Source organism: Betta splendens, chromosome 11, assembly GCF_900634795.4.
Source record: "Betta splendens chromosome 11, fBetSpl5.4, whole genome shotgun sequence".
NCBI classification, from domain to species: Eukaryota; Metazoa; Chordata; class Actinopteri; order Anabantiformes; family Osphronemidae; genus Betta; species Betta splendens.
Window position 1 is genome coordinate 14,851,940 of NC_040891.2, and position 14,686 is coordinate 14,866,625.

At 41.6% G+C, this 14,686-nt stretch overlaps 1 protein-coding gene across 3 annotated transcripts in view; it reads right to left on the reverse strand.

The window, feature by feature from the left end:
- Window positions 1-14,686, reverse strand: part of LOC114866134 (major histocompatibility complex class I-related gene protein-like) — a 71,055-nt gene that overhangs the window by 7,883 nt on the left and 48,486 nt on the right. The window contains exon 10 of one of the 3 annotated variants that reach the window (XM_055512897.1): window positions 9,234-9,548. The exons of 1 other annotated variant lie outside the window; for it this stretch is intronic. The gene's annotated coding sequence lies outside the window, so the exon portion shown is untranslated. Of the gene's footprint in view, window positions 1-9,233; window positions 9,549-14,686 lie in introns of those variants that run through there. One more of the 3 variants, XM_055512892.1, reaches the window with a different exon arrangement.

Below are 14,686 nucleotides of genomic sequence, written 5' to 3' on the forward strand. Positions count from 1 at the left end.
TCACATGTGACTATTATTTCATTTATTCAGTTCCCAGAGATGAAATCCTTTGTGTTGTCATTGTGTAGCCTCGAGAACCAATTTATACCTTCCTTAAATCATTATCCATGCTTATTTTTCATCGCTCATTATTATGTCTTTCTTCTTTTCAACTCTTCATTTTTTGGGGACAAATGAAAAATTATTTATAAATAAATAATATAAATGTGGTAAAATAGAATGTTTAAGGCCTTAAAATTTTATCCCAACACATACTGTAGTTATGTGTAGTTCTGAGTAAGGTGTCTGGTTGTTATCACTGTCTCCAGAGCTGCTAGAACCCACTGAAGATACAGACAGATGAACATGTTACAGAGCAACTCTCTCTGCTCTTCTACAAACAAACCCATCAGCTGGTCGCAGTCTCATCCTTCCTGCGTTTGTAGCAGATAAACAGAACAAGTCGTGAAGTCATCGTCGTGATGATGAGTGTTCAGCCGTTCACACAACAACAGCAGGAAAGAAGCCAAACCAACTTTAACAAGTTGAACAGACTGAACAAAAAAGGTTTAAGTACAAAACGAGAACAACTGTGTCTCCTAGAGTCTGTGACTGAAACCTGTTTTAGTAAAGTAACTGGAAATAGTAAACTATAATAAACTAAATAATACACAAAACAATTCTCACAAAATATACAGGTCACAAAAATATTAGTGTATTAAATAATATTTATTTATGCTCCTTAGTATGTAGGATAGGACACAACTTTATTGATCCCAATGGGGAAATTTGTGGTTTTTGCAGCAATTTACAACAGTAGTAATACTTGTACATATAGTACTTGTGTAGTTTATTTTTTATTGTCTGAGTTGCTGTCTGTTTCCACTAGGTGGCGCTTGTGCATTGGACACTCGCTGATTGCTGAATAACGTGATTACGTTAATTTGTATATTTCATACATTTGGTTATTGTTTTTAATGTTTATTGTGATTTGATACTGTTCTTTATTTTATTGAATAAGATTGGTTGTTTTCAAGGTTGGTTGTGTTTTTATTTTATTCCCATCTTACCTTTCGGATATCACTTCCTGGTTTGTGGTCCACGCTAAGAGAAAGAAGCGATAAGTTGGTGCAAAAGGATTTGAAGTGTTTTTCATGTAAATAAAGTCGTCCACTAGAGGAATTTGAAGTCTACACCCCTTTCTTAGTTTACAAGCAGGCAAAGTGGTACGTGAATGTGCTTTGTTCTTTTATTTAATATACGTGTGTCACGTGTAATTGTATGTTTGACTGACGGTGTTGTATTCGTCTCATTGATCTAGTTCTACGGTGACGTGATAAATGTTAAGATGCATTTATCAATTAAACATCTGTAAAAGGAACTCCAGCCTTCGCGTTGTGACTAAGGGAGGCACAACTTGTCCTGAGTAATGCCTGTGTATACATAATATTTAAAACAGTAGTCAGTAATAAATTGTACAGAAGTGAGGAAATATCAGCAGAAACCACAAAAAATATTCACAAAATTTACAATGTCAAAAACAATGATTGATGAAATGATGGAGGCACTGCACTGATACAACAGAGACAACTCACCCTCAGAGACGGGTTGCGTCAGGAACGTAAAAACTTGCCAAACAGCCATGCCAAGCCAAAAAGAGTTGACTTTACCTGGTTTATGTCACAGGAAAACTACAATTTGTTGTTGTTGTTTGGCTGAAAATGGTCATATCCTACAACCCAGAATGCACTGCGTTCTGACGAACCTCAGAGATTGGACCTGAGAAGAGCTGCGTGTTGCCACATAAATGGTAAATTATTATATATTTATACACATTTATCCAAAGCGCTCAACACTGAGCAATGAGCTCTACAACGAGCGCTTCTCATTCACTCATGCACTCTGACATTCACACACTGATGCTGATGCTGATATGTCGAAGCAGCTCGAACCGCCAACCTTGCAGTTAGAGGACGACTTTCCTACCAACTGTACTGTTGCCGTCCACGTAGCACAAATCCTCTGGTCACAGACTGTTCCTGATCAGGGGACAGAACTTCCTTTGACTCCAGATAATGTCAGTTTATCTGTGATCATCCTTTTCATCATTTTACATAGATCATCTTCGCCAGATGATAGTCCAGACCTCTCTACTGCACAGGTAGCTTAGGCGACGACAACGGTACAGACAGAGATCAGGCAAAAACAGTCGGTCTCCAGTGTAGGTTCAATAACAAGGCAGAGTCCAAAAACCAGAGCAAAGGGAGCAGGCAATGCGAGGTCGAAACGAGGCCCGGGATGATACTATACGAATGCTGGAGAGTTCACACTGGTACAGTATGTAATCTAACAATCTGGGAAATGTGCACGGTGAGATGTGGTGCTAAAATACACAGACTGATTGCTATGTGTAAAAAGCTGAGAGATCACATGACTGGAAACGTTAAGCAGGAACTAATTATAACAGCCAAAAAACAAAAATAGTAAAAAATAAAGTAGGAAACTGCATAAACAGGACAGGAACAAGCAGGTTCATGGCAGAAATCAAAAATCAAAATCAATGTGCTTTGACAGGTTTGTTTTGTGCCCAGTGTTTAATCAGACACTGAGGACGATCACCAGGCTTCAAGTGTCACAGCTCATGTCATTTAGCCACTGCACTCAGTCGTTTCCGGTTTTATTTTGTCACCACTTCCTGTCTCAGTCATTGTTAGTTTCAGTCAGCCTTGCTTCCGATTCTAATCTACTCACCTGCCTGTCATTTAGTCATCATCACTTAGTATTTAAGCACCACCTCTAAGCCCAGCAATTTGCCAGATTGTCTCGTTGTGTTATAGCCAGCAGTCCAGCATTCATTCCTGTATTGTCTCGTTACCGATCCTGTTTTCCTGACCTTGCTTTCCGCCTAACCTGTGATACCGCCTTGCCGTAAGTCCGACCGAAGCCTGTCTTTTGACCACCGTTTGCCAGATCCTTGCCTGTACTGAAACCCGCCGTCTTTGTGTACCGACCCTTGCCTGCCTGACCACGAGCTCGAATAAACCCTGTTGTTCACTGAGCCTTGTCTCCGCTGTGCGTGTGGGTCCGCTACCTAGAGCACCGTGACATCAAGCCTCGCCCTCAGTGCGTCACCTGAGCTTCCTTCACGTCCTGAGCAGAACCGGTTTACAGGTTTATAGGTTGAGCTTCGTGGCTTTAGACATTCTTTATAACTGAGTGAGTAGATGTGATGTGTGGAGACATCATGTGACTCTACACGATTCTGTAAATGTTGCAGCTGCTGCAAACAAAATCATTTCCCCCATTGTGGGATTAATAAAGTCTTATTTTATTTATAACAATAAAGATTCTGACATGAGTTTTCTCAGCTCAAGCGTTTTGACAAATAATTAAACAAAGTACAAACAAAACAAAAACAAAGTAATTAATCTCCTGATCTGTTTTTCCTTCTATAACCTAAATAACAGTGATGAAACATTGACTTTACAGGAACACGGTGATAAACAGACTAATGCCAGCAGGACATCACCTGCTCTGAGCTGGTTGATGGTTGTTAACAACAGAACCAGTTGAACTAGTTGATCTGAGCCAAAATAGCTACAGTTGTTCTGTGTTACTTCCTTCATTTCATTTTTACTGGTTGAAGTTACTGTATCTGAACATTTACAGTTGCTCTTTCAATGCTGCCTAATGATTCAAAGTGAACACACACCTTTAACTGTGTGATAAACATGCTATGGACCAACACTGTTCTCCTCTACAAACAAACCCATCAGCTGGTCAAACCCTAATCAACATAAGCGGAAATAAAAAAACACTGTATAGTAAATGATAAACACATAACATTACAGGTGAATATATCACAGTTCTCAAATCTTAAAGAAACAATAATAATAACAGTGTTAACTAGAATAAACAGACAGAGATGAGTTTCACTAAGCTGCTCTCACCATCATGTACAAAAACAGCTTCAACAATTCATCACCCGTTAAATGATTATTGTTGTCACTATTATATTTAACCAAATAAAAACATGTTAGATTCAGTGCAGTGTTGAATTCTTCTGTCAGTCAAGTTCCTGCAGACAGTTTCTCCAGAAGCTCAGATCCAGTGTTGGTGTTGGCGTCAGCGTCAGCAGCTGGAAGATAAGAACAACTGAGATAATAACTGTTTATTAAACTCAGTCATTACAGAAACCAGGTCTAATGACTTTGCTCTGGATCTGCGTTAACATGGGATTTAACTGATTCCTGGTTTCATTTCGACAGAGGAAAAAGCATCAGCACCAACCTTTTCTTTTGTAAAACATGACTCCAAAGACGATGATGACGAGCAGAACAACCACCACCACCACCACCACAGAAACCAGAGCCGAGGTCGGACTCACAGGTTTGTCTGGTGAACAAAGAACACGACTGGTAAATGTGAAATAGGTCTAAAGCAGCTGTTTTAGTCTCACTGGCTTCTTACATAAAAAAAAGAATATATAAATATATATATATATATATAAATATACACACTCTATTCTCACCCTCCGCGGGTGGTCTCATCCACTTTTTCCAAGCTCGGGTCCTCTACCAGAGGCCAGGGAGCTTGAGGGTTCTGCGCAGTATCCTTGCTGTTCCTAGGACTGCACTTTTCTGGACTGAGATTTCGGATGTTTTTCCAGGGATCTGTTGTAGCCACTCCTCCAGTTTGGGGGTCACAGCCCCTAGTGCTCCGATCACCACAGGCACCACTGTGGCCTTCACCTTCCAAGCCTTCTCCAGTTCTTCTCTGAGCCCTTGGTATTTCTCTAGTTTCTCATGTTCCTTTTTCCTGATGTTGCCATCACTTGGTATTGCCACATCCACCACTACGGCTTTCCTCTGCTCTTTATCCACCACCACAATGTCTGGTTGGTTCGCCATTACCATTCTGTCTGTCTGGATCTGGAAGTCCCACAGGATCTTGGCTCGCTCGTTCTCTACCACCTTGGGAGGTGTTTCCCATTTAGACCTTGGGGTTTCCAGTCCATACTCTGCGCAGATGTTCCTGTATACTATGCCAGCCACTTGGTTATGGCGTTCCATGTATGCTTTGCCTGCCAGCATCTTACAGCCTGCACTTATGTGCTGGACTGTCTCTGGGGCCTCTTTGCACAGTCTACACCTTGGGTCTTGTCTGGTGTGGTAGATCTGGGCCTCTATGGCTCTGGTGCTCAGGGCCTGCTCCTGTGCAGCCAGGATGAGTGCCTCTGTGCTGTCCTTCAGCCCAGCCCTTTCAAGCTATTGGTAGGATTTGTTGAGATCAGCCACTTCAGTTATGTTCTGGTGGTACATCCCGTGCAAGGGCTTGTCCTCCCATGATGGTCCCTCTTCCAGCATCTCATCCTCTGTTCTCCACTGCCTGAGACATTCACTCAGCACGTCATCTGTCGGGGCCTTATCCTTGATGTACTTATGGATCTTGGATGTTTCATCCTGGATAGTGGCTCTCACGCTCACTAGTCCTCGGCCTCCTTCCTTGCGGCTGGCGTGCAGTCTCAGGGTGCTGGATTTGGGGTGGAACCCTCCATGCATGGTGAGGAGTTTTCGTGTCTTAACATCTGTGGTCTGTATCTCTTCCTTTGGCCACCTTATTATTCCCGCAGGGTATCTGATCACTGGCAGGGCGTAGCTGTTTATTGCCCGGGATTTGTTCTTGCCATTGAGCTGGCTTCTTAGGACTTGCCTTACTCGTTGGAGGTATTTGGCTGTTGCCGCTTTCCTTGTTGCCTGTTCAAGGTTGCCGTTTGCCTGTGGTATTCCAAGGTACTTTTAATTGTCCTCAATGTCTGCTATTGTTCCTTCTGGGAGTGAGACCCCTTCTGTGTGGATTACCTTGCCTCTCTTTGTCACCATCTTCCCACATTTCTCGAGCCCGAATGACATCCCGATGTCCGAGCTGTAGATCCTGGTGGTGTGGATCAGCGAGTCGATGTCTCGCTCACTCTTGGCGTACAGCTTGATGTCATCCATGTAGAGGAGGTGACTTATGGTGGCCCCGTTCCGGAGTCGGTATCCATAGCCAGTCTTGTTTATTATTTGGCTGAGGGGGTTCAGACCTATGCAGAACAGCAGTGGGGACAGTGCATCTCCTTGGTATATGCCACATTTGATGGATACTTGGGCAAGTGGCTTCCCATTGGCTTCAAGGGTGGTTCTCCACAACCTCATCGAGTTTGCAATGAAGGCCCTTAGAGTTCTGTTGATGTTGTACAGCTCCAAGCATTCAGTGATCCATGTGTGTGGCATTGAGTCATAGGCTTTCTTGTAGTCGATCCAGGCTGTGCACAGGTTGGTGTGTCGCACTCTGCAGTCTTGGGCAATTGTTCTGTCTACCAGGAGTTGGTGTTTGGCTCCTCTGGTATCCTTACCAATGCCCTTCTGTGCTTCGCTCATGTATTGACTCATGTGCCCACTTATCTTAGCTGCGATGATGCCTGACATGAGCTTCCATGTTGTGGAGAGACAGGATATTGGCCGGTAGTTGGATGGGACTGTGCCCTTTGAGGGATCCTTCATTATCAGGATCGTTCGCCCTTCGGTCAGCCATTCAGGGTGAGTCCCATCCCTTAGCAGCTGGTTCATTTGTGCTGCCAGGCGCTCATGGATTGCAGTGAGCTTCTTTAGCCAGTAGGCGTGGATCATGTCAGGGCCAGGTGCTGTCCAGTTTTTCATACCTGAGACTCTATGTTGGATGTCTGCCACTGTGATAGTCACTGGATTCTGTTCAGGGAGGTTGCTGTGGTCTTCCCTCAGATCCACCAGCCACTGTGCATCACTGTTGTGTGATGCCTCCCTTTCCCATATACCCTTCCAGTACTGTTCAGTTTCCAGCCTTGGTGGGTCTGCTCTGTTGTTATTACCCTGCCATTGAGAGTACACTTTCGCAGGTTGTGTTGCGAACAGCCGGTTTATTCGTCTGGCTTCGTTATCTCTGGCGTATCTCTTTAGGCGGCTGGCCAAGGCTTGTAGCCTTTGCTTGGCAGTTTCGAGTGCTTCAGGTATGGTCATCTGGCTGTACCTCTTGGGCATCGGTCTTTTCATTGCACCTCTCTGGGCCTGTGTCATTTGGCTCACTTCCCTCCGAGCTGCCTTGATTTTTGCCTCCAACCTTTGTTTCCATGGTGGGTATTGTTTCTCATGGCTCCCATGGTTGCTCTTATGGCCAAGCACCTCTAGGATCACTGATGCTGAAGCGTATATCAGCTCATTGGTTTCTGTGATTGTTGTGGTAGGGATCGCTCTCAATGCTGCATTCACATCTTCCATGAGACTTTCTGATGGTACTTCACTTAGCCGTTGTAGTGGGGTTCGGGGTTGCCTGTTCAATCTCGCCATAATCTTATCTTTCAGGTCAGTCGCTGCCTCGCTCAGCGTATCTGTGCTTATTGGGGCTTCGTACCCAATTTCCGGTTGGGGAGATGGTGAAACCTCCCCTCTGACCTGGCGTCCTGGCTCCCCCTTGCCGTAGCATTTGTGTTGTATCTCGTCAATCTCAAGTCGTGATAGCAGTTGCCGTTTGTGGATGTTGGAACACTGAGCTACTAGTTGCTTCGCCGTCAGCCTTGAATGTGGGTTTCTCCGTTCCCATTCACCGCACATTCTTTGCATGTAGCCCCTCTGACTAGGGTTACTTGAGTAGTAGCATTCCAACAGAGCCTTGTTCTCGCATCTCAGCCATTTCTTTCTTGTTCCAGTAGCCCACTTCTCGCCAAGGTGCTCTGGTTCCCCAACACCTGACGCAGACCTTGTTAGACCGGGCGACGTCTGAGCCGGTATCTCATGTGGTTCATTGTCTCTCATGATATGAGGTAGGCGGTAGCTTGAAGGGTCTTGCCCAAGGACCCACACTGGATGCCTATTCGGGCCTATTCGCCCTAACGGGAACCCCCCGCATGCAAGTCCTGTGACTTTACCGATTGAGCTATCCAGCGAGCTCAGAATATATATATATATATATATATATATATATATATATATATATATATATATATATATATATATATATATATATATATATATATATATATATATATATATATATATATATATATATATATGCTCAGCTGGGGCAGGTAGCTGTACCAGTTCACCCAGCCTCGCGCCTCGACCCCCAGGGCGTCACAATACTGTTCTTTCTTAGCAGCGATTTTAGGTTCTCGCCTTTACTTTGTGTTCTAAGCCTTTGTCCTGCCCCGCAGTGAGTTCTTAATGAATTATCCTTTTTCTGTGTGTGTCCTGTCCAGCATATACATGTACATACACATACACCTATACATATGATTATTATACATAATCTCATAATACTTAATAATAGCCATACAGCATCACAACTACCATAATCTCACATTATTGATATAGACCTGCAATAAATTAATTACTTAAATTCAGTCAGCCTGTCTGTGGTTGTGCATTTGGGTTCTTCAACGTCCTGCTTGTTTGTTTGGACAGCATCAAGTTAAGTTTGTTGTGCCGAGTGGGAACGTGTGAATCCTGTGCTGTCGTACATCAAGTCTAAACATCTGATGCTCCATTTGACTGACTAATAATTTATGATATATGTTTGTCTTTTACACCTGGACTCTGGCTCCATTCTATCTGACTCCCCACCAGACCCAAGGCTGTTAAAGCCAATGCATCTTGTCTTGGAAGCTCGGTGTTCCTTCCTTTGGATAACAAGACATGACAATGCAGAAGTGAGAAAGCAAACATTCTCACTCACAGCGAGATAAGGTGGCGCAAACAATTCCATTGCTGCAGAGAGACATTCCACCAGAGCCAGAGAAAGGGGTTAAAAGGCAGAAGCAACTTGAGGATCGTGCGCTCTTTGCATCACACCTTCGTGGTGTGTGCACTAATTTCCCCAGCTGGTTTTTGGTTTGCTGATGTGCACGATCAACATCCATGCCTTTTATTTGCTTTCTCCATTATTTTTATTTTCTTTATTATTTCAATAAATCGCACAAAAGGACAACTCTCTCTCTTTATGGGAAATTTCCACCACAGTGTGTGTGTGTGTATATATATATATATATATATGTGTGTGTGTGTGTGTGTGTGTGTGTGTGTGTGTGTGTGTGTGTGTGTGTGTGTGTGTGTGTGTGTGTGTGTGTGTGTGCCTGCCTGAGTTTTTACAAATATAGCTGTTGAGCTGTGAGGAGCCAGAAGCTCGAGAGGATTGAGCTGACTCATCTGGGGCTTATTTCTCCACAGGAAGGTCCCATTGAGGCCATTGAGGCCTGGTTTGAAACATTAGAGCCTGAGGAATCCAGCTGTACAAGCAGAGATTGACAGCCCTGGTAGCCAATCAAATCAGCCAAACTGCTGCGGACACAGATGAGCTGAGCTCCTGGCTTCACTGCTGCTGTGCCCTACTGGACTTGTGGCCCCATTAAAAACTATGTTGCCTGAAGTTAAACCTGAGCCTTTGACTCAGCATCAGGACTCATGAACGTCGGCAAACGTGTGGCAAAGCTGAGCGCAGGTGGAGGAAGCAGCAGCTGCAGGTCAAATTCTAAAGGTGCTGGCGTCCGTATCAGAATACTGTTAAAGAGGCACAAAGAGAACACCGTTCAAACATCACTGTGTCAAACAGCCATAATCCACGCAATTAATTGGAACAATCTGAGATGTGCAATAATGTCCTGCAGCTTTTTACTGATACGGTTGTGACCACAGGGGTCCTTATCTCAGCTCCTGCTTCCGTCTCTTGCCTGGTTGCGTTTCATTAGTTTGAGCCAATGACTCTGACTTGTGGAGGAAGTGATCGCTGCTCGAGTTCAGTTCAGGTTTGATCCACTGGGTGGCGCCAAACCACACATTATCACAACGACACGATCACATCAGACAAGTATGAACTTGAAGTTGTTACTGCGTTTTGAGGAAACAAAATGAAAACTTTGCAACTGATCGAGCTTCAACATGCTTCAAACGTCAGAGCATCAAATGTTTTCTTTAGGTTCTACAGAATCTAGAGAGAATTTTCTCTCAGTCCTTCAAACACAGACGATACTGGATGTTTGAATTATTGTTTATTACTGAGAAGACGACTGTGAAGAAGCATCTGTTTATTGCTGACTCACTAATAATGAAAAAGTGTAAAACTGTAAAACTAATGTCAGTCACTGGAAACAACACAGGATCAATAACATCCATCAACATAAACATAGAAACACGGGTCATGAAGAAAAAGTAAAATCTTTGACAGTGTAACCAAACAACTAATGATGTTGTGACATCACAGGGTTTCAGAACGAGCTTGTGGGAAATTTTGTGTTTGTCATGAGATGCTGTGCCTCTGGCTGAGGGTTGTTCCTGGGGGTCATCAAGCATTTGGTTATCAAATGGTGGGGGTTTCACTGTAGTGACCACAGGAACATTGTTAAAGGAAGTAAAGGGGGGTTTACTGCACTCATGTATATCAAAGACCAGTCAACAGCTCATGTGGGGGTTTGTAACAGGGTATAAATACAGGTCTTGTGTCCTCAGTCCTTGAGTGGATACTTTGTACATAGTGAGATGTGCCTTACGTCTTAGATGTAATTGTGATCCACTCCGTGTCGACATGAGAGTAAACTTTGAGATGGTTTATCACACTGATGATCTTGAATTGATTTTTTAAGATTTCCACAACAATTTGGTGTCAGAAGTGGGATGGATGTTCAGTTGATCGACGCCTGGCCCAGACTGAAGGTAAACCACCGGTGGGAATCTCATAGGAGATTCAGGGAAATTTCCGCTCCAACAAATGGAGGGCTGGAATCCCGCCTGATGCTGGGTCCGGGTGGCGGACAGCGGACGCTCCATTCAGTTTGTGAGTACAGTGTTATGAATCATCTCTGTTTACGGAAACACTTTGGGTGTTGTAGCGCTTGGTATTGGTTAAGTCACGTTCGTGTTTAAATTCTGTAATACCTTGATGGTGAGTGAGAGCCCATTAGTCTGTGAAGGACTGTGTGAGTAGCAGACACCAGTGTGGATAAAAAAACAACAACAAATAAACAGGGAAAGGTAACTGATTGATCACTGGTAGGATTACGAAGAATTTGTGAAGCCATGAGGGCTTATAAGGGAAACCCCCGTACGAGTAAAAATTAAGCAAGATTGTGAACCACTTTAAGCTCAGCTTGTGTGTTATATGTCACTTTGTGTCAGATGTGGCTTGTTTGTTTTTTGTTGTTGGTTTTTAAGTCTAGATTAATTATAACTGTTATATAAGATAACTATTAATTATACTTAATTATGGAGATAGTAGATCTATGGATGTCCCACTGGAGTAAAGGGGATATGATTGATCTAATAATATATATAATGCTATAAGCTTGTGATGACTCCTTCAGTGTCTGTGTGCAGCATGATAAACACACAACAGGGTACGTTGCTCTGAACGAATGTGTCGTACAAACTACCTGGCTGAACCAGAGTCATCGTAAGGTAATTGTGTGAATGCTAATGTTTAACCATGCTGTGGTATGGGAAGATCAGAATGAGTGGAGACTTGTGTGTTTGAAAAAATCCAGTTAAAGTCTAAGCATCTGCCCAAGTGAGTCTAGGAACAAAACCAGAGAAATGACTATTTAATTCTTACAGGCTCTGATTAACAGGCTGCAAACAACGGAAAACTGGGTGAGGATGTTCAACTTTGGCACCAGGTAAACTATAGAAACAAATAACATTTTATTATGTAGTCCGTGTCACTCATTAGCAAAAGGTTGAACCAGGAGAAGAGGAAGTTGGCAGGTAGGAAGAAGAAGGTAGGGGAAGTTAAGAGTAGATGGAAATCTGTAAGATTTGTTTTGAGAAAGAAAGTCTTGTGAAAGTGAACAATGGAGATAAATTAGCAAGTAGGGGAGGAATCAGGGATCTGTACCCTGCTGTCTCTGTGTGAGGAGCTTTGATCCATCAAGGAGACGTCATCTCTACAGGAATCTGGGACCAACAAAAGCTGATGTTGACCAGAAGCAGAAGACCCACAGTGGGGGAGAAAGGACACTCTCTGACCTCTCTCTGACCTCTGTGCAGGACACAGACCAAGACTCTCACTAACTGCTCCTTCCAGGAAAAAAGGATTTTCTTCCAGTAAGTGTTTGTTGATTACAGGCACCAGAATCAAAAGAGACGATGCAACAAATGCTCAAGAGTGAAGACAGGAAGGTGTTGGTGACTGGGAGATGGAAGAACAGCTGCTGACTCTTCAAAGAACTGAAGGTGATGGAAGTTTACACCAGCCGGTGTGAGAAAGGTCAAAGACAAAGAATGAAGGAGAAGACAACAGCACTGCCAGAGCGGTCAGAATCATAATGACTGTTCTATTCAAGAAGAACTAGATCTAGTAAGATCCAGAGCAAAGGATTTTCATCAAAATCAGCTAAACCACAGAGACAGCAGAGGACAACAAGTCAGAGCATAGAGAAGACACGGACATGAGCACAGAAACATATAGAGAAGGCATAAATTATTAGGATGTTTCTCAAATCAATACTAAATTTCAGCAGTAAATTTAGAATGAGTAGTTTTTATATCCAGACTATTTATGCTCCACAAGTTTTTGAAAAGAAATCAATAGGATTGAATCAAATTTTTAAAAGATTTTATAGGGAAAGCATATATGTCAGATTGATAGAAAAATAGATGAATAACCAATTTTTTCTATAGTGCATTTTCATCCCTGAGTGATGATAATGTAATAATGATAATGATAAAACGGGATAGTAATTATGACCAGATACTGGTTGATGTGGATGTTTACTGAAACAGATAACATCTGAATAGATTTTACTTGAGTCTCTGAGCCAAGGTGCCATTGTTTGACACCTCAAAACCACCTTGTCTGTCCTCACACCAAAGGGTTAATTAACTTTAGAACCATTTGGAGCTGTTTTCACCCAGACAGTCCTGGTGGTTTATCAATGAATACTAACTGAATGTGGATCTAGCGTATTCATGTTATCTCAGACTCACGTTATTGGGATTTGCTATAACTTTACAGGGTTAATTTGTGTTATGTGGCCATATTATTTCCTCTGGAAGGTTTACTAAAAAAGTTTATTCTATTCGTAATTTTCCTAGAAATATTGGATTATTGGAGATGCAAAATTTACAAACAAAACATTTAATAGAATCACTAAGTGATATCTTAATTGAAGTTTTTAGAAGTGTATTAGTGTCCATGGATTTGTGATTTTGAAGAGATCTCTCCCATATAACAATTTACATGGGATTATTTTTTGTGACTATACATGACTTTTTGACTTGGACTTCTGACTGCAACACAGACTTGTTTTTTATTTTGTTTCTTCCTAAGAGTTATAGAAGGTGTTACTGAATTCAGTGTACATACAGTATATAGTTTTGTTTTTGCTTGTTTGGGGATTTTTTGATTGTTTTATATGCTTGTGTTTGTTTTAATCTTAGATTATCTGCAGTAAAATGGGTTTTTCTAATGAGATGCTTTATACAGATGTATGAAGGACCACAGTATACAATCATTTCTGTTCTTGTCACTTTCAATCCATATCATCTTTGTGAAATCAGGTTTTGATGAAGGGTGAACCTGGGTTAATCCAGGTACACATGCTAACATCTCTTTTCTTTTTAGCACAATTGACTCATGAGTTTAATCCATGTATCAAAAGGGAGGAGGTTCAAATATTTGTTTGTGATTTTTACATTTTTTGTGTTTTGAAAGTGGTTCTGATTTCTCGTCCAATATTAAGAGTTGAAAGAGTCTGAATATCATTGATGTTAACCTAGACAATTTCTTCTGAGAATGATAGCGTTGGTTTCTAGATGACAATCAAAACTGGATTAAAAAGACATAAATTAAATTAAATTAAATCTTAAAATTTGTGACCAATGACACAAATGCAAGTATAAGAAGCCACAGATACAGTTTTAATCAGTAAAAAACATTAAAATAAAAATAAATAAAAGTCTTAAGGTACTATTTACCAAGAACTATTTAACAGCTGTAACCTCCAAAGCTAAAGTTTGAAAAGGTGAATGATTAGATCCTTCAATGATTGGTTTTGAACTAAACAGGAGTCTATTGTTTATTGATGTTCATTTTATTCAAATTCCTTAAAAATGCATCAACTACTTTATTATTTTCACAAACATCTAAAATGATTCTGTCTTATATAATTGTCAGAGGAGCCATAGTAAGACCTCACAGTGAAGCCTATGATACTTTCTGCTTCACATTTTTATAATGTCTGACTACAGTAACTGAGACTATTCCACAATAGCTTTTCGAACAGTTTTTGCTTTTACTTTAAACATGTTTTCAATTTTATGAAATGTTTCCTGTTTTCACACTGTAAGAAACTGTTCTTCTATTTCTATTTTTCTAATACTAACACTTACTAACACTAACACATCTAACTAACTTTTATCAGCATTAGCTGCTACTACTTTGTGTCATTGATGATGCCATGTGCAGGGTGTAACTGCTTTTAGTTTTATACTTTTAAGCTTCCCTTAATGATTCTCCCCCTGAAAGCAGGAGCTGACCTGACTTACTGTTTTGGACCACCGATGACTAGAAATTTGATGAAAACGTCATCAACGATGCCTCTGCTAGGGAATTGCTGATTGTGGAAGATTCAGTGGAACATCAACTTCAACTGTTTGAATGTCTTCAGATTGCGAAACAAATCAACATTAGGAAAAAAAAAAACGAA